The sequence below is a fragment of the Elephantulus edwardii genome, unplaced genomic scaffold, assembly GCF_000299155.1.
Source record: "Elephantulus edwardii isolate Elephantulus edwardi_28Jun2011 unplaced genomic scaffold, EleEdw1.0 scaffold00059, whole genome shotgun sequence".
Taxonomy (NCBI): domain Eukaryota; kingdom Metazoa; phylum Chordata; class Mammalia; order Macroscelidea; family Macroscelididae; genus Elephantulus; species Elephantulus edwardii.
Window position 1 is genome coordinate 11,271,094 of NW_006399809.1, and position 2,662 is coordinate 11,273,755.

Sequence of the window (2,662 nt, forward strand, 5' to 3'; positions counted from 1 at the left end):
TTTTTAAAACTGAGATCCAGATTTAATAAACTGATTCTTTCAACAATTACTTGGCCAGTTAAACACATTTGTGTGAGAGGAAGATGGCAAGGAGGGATTGTGAATTGGATAAAGATGTGATTTATCAGTCCTTTGGCTATAACTGTAGCAGTGTCCAATTCCTTCACTTGCCAAATGTGTTGGAGATGGGCTTTAAGGCCTCTGTTGTTGTGTTAAAAAGCTTGTATTTCAGCATTGGAAAAGAAATCATTATAATATTCCTTACTTGCCAGCACTCTCTGATCACTAATGATTTCTTTTAGCAAGAAGGTGGGTGCATGAAGGTAATTTATGAGAAGTGGCTAGTCTTCCCATGGCCAATTCAAGATGTAATTGGTCATTGTTTACTCTCTTTAATTAAGTGGCTTCCTTAGGCTGAGCTCTTGAGAGAAGCAAATTGCCTTGGAGTCAGAACCACTTCATAGCTGACGCTCCAGTAGAAACTTTTATAAATGGCACCTGAGGCATGAATTCCCTATGGACTATGCCACCTGATCTGAGATAGAGGAAGAGGGAGGGTGAAGGAGGGAAGGAGAGAGAGTGAGGAAACGGGAAAGAGAGAGAGGAAGAGAGAGACAGGGAGGGGGGAGAGAGAGGGCTGGAGGGAGAGAAAGAGGAGAGGGAAGAGAGAGAAGGAGAGGGAGAGTGGGAAGGAGAGACAGAGAAAGAGAGGGAATAAGAGGGAGAGAGAAAGAAATGGAAGAGAGAGGGAGGAAGGGAGAAAGAGGGTAGAACAGAGGGAGAGAATGGCTCAAGTGCTCACCCAGCACTCAGCGTCTGTATAGATCTCAAGAGGAAGGTGTGTAGGTGGCTAAGGAGTCCAAGCAATCAGCAGCCAGGCAAGGTCTCAGGCTGCAGACTTCGGAAGCTGCTGATTTCAGAAATTGACATGTCCAAAATTGGTCATGGGAGAGGAGGATGATAGACAGCTGGCTCTGGAGACTCTAGATGAATCCAAAGGCAGCAAGCATGGCAGGCCACTGGTTCAAGTCTCGAGACTTGATGGCCAGATAGAGCTTGAGATCAGTGGGCCAGATGGTAAGTGGACCAAAAACTCTCCTCCCCATCTCCACCCTAGAGAGTCCAAATATCCCTCAGGAAACTTCTCTTTAATATTTAAGACTTCTACTATATTTGTAGAACTGTTCTAATCCTTCCTGATTACCATCCTAGAGGCAAGAGTTTATAACACTTGGGGAAGTTCCAGGATATTGAGGATCATGGCCACCTGGACATGCAATATTAAACTCAACACTCCCAAGGCACTTTTAAGGCTGGATGACATTTTATGTTTTATTAAAGGTCTTTTCTTGGCTTACAGTGTTTTTCTCTTTGGAAGGCTGTCAGGGAACTCAGATTGCAGACAGGTAAGCAGGACAAAGAAAGAAAGGTACAAGAAGGATGTAAAAATTTCCTTAATGTCTTGTGTATCTTGAGAAAGCCTCTAATCTAATGAGAATGGATTTTGTTGAGGAGTTTGTAAATGAACAATTAATTATTCATGGCAGAGACATCATTAGGATTTCATTTTGTTTAAAGGCTTCTAAGTGACTTGGGAAATTGGGTTAAGCTGGAGAAGAATTTAAAGGAGACAGCAGAATGCTTTTCATTATATTGACTTGTAGTACTTTCAAGATAGATATTATGAGTTGGTACATAAATTATAGTCTAACTGAAAACTTCCAATGGCTTGCTTAGGCAACAGTCTCCTCCCATGGGTGAATCACAAACCAGTGGAGTTAGGTTGAAGAAGGTGGACAGTGAATTGGGCAAGGACTAGGAACTTTATGCCAGAATTTGGTAACAATTCCATATGGCTGTTCAGGAATGTGAAACATCTTGAAATGACAATGATATTTACACAACCAATGACACTTTTTGTCATATGGAATGTTGGGCTGCTTTTTTTTTTTAAATCTCTTCTTTCTATTTGCTGTATTGAGGCAATCTGTGTTTGCTGTGATGCTGAACCTTGTGCCAATGTGGTGTCAAACACTGCATTGGTCGCACATAATGGATGGTGTTTGGTGGATCTCCCAGTTTAAGACAGATTGGGAAGCAGGAGTAGCATCCACTTCCTAAACCACAAGTCTCTGGAAACTATGAACTTGGGGAAATGATGTTGCAGAAAGGCTTCAGGTCTTTTGTTCATAAGGTCACTATGAGTCATGCTCGACTCAACAACAATCAACAACAGAATGACATTTTACAGTCAGTGCTTCTTTACCCTGGTGCCTTGTGGTTGTTGTTGTTGGGTGCCATCGAGTCACTTGCATAGCAACCCCATGTACAACAGCTCCGAACCCTGCTCTATCTTGAACCAACCTCATTGTCTCTTACACACCTTCCCCCATTACCCTAGTCACTGAGTCAATCCATCTCATGCGGGGTCTCTTGTGCTGCCCCTCCACCCTTCCAAGCATGATGTCCCTCTCCAAGGACTGGTCTCTCTTTGGAATTTGGACTTAGAGATTACCAAACTCAAGAGAGAATGGCCGCATCAGATTGTGAGACATTAGGCATCACAAAAGAACAGAAGGCAACATGTAATATTTCTGCCATCACAGGAGACTAGAGCAAGGGCTACATGGTGGAGGGGACCTGGGGGAGGGTTTGTAAAACA

At 43.1% G+C, this 2,662-nt stretch overlaps 1 pseudogene; it reads left to right on the forward strand.

Moving 5' to 3' along the window:
* The first annotated feature begins 944 nt into the window (after window positions 1-944).
* LOC102874710 overlaps window positions 945-2,662 on the forward strand; it is a 16,476-nt pseudogene continuing 14,758 nt past the window's right edge.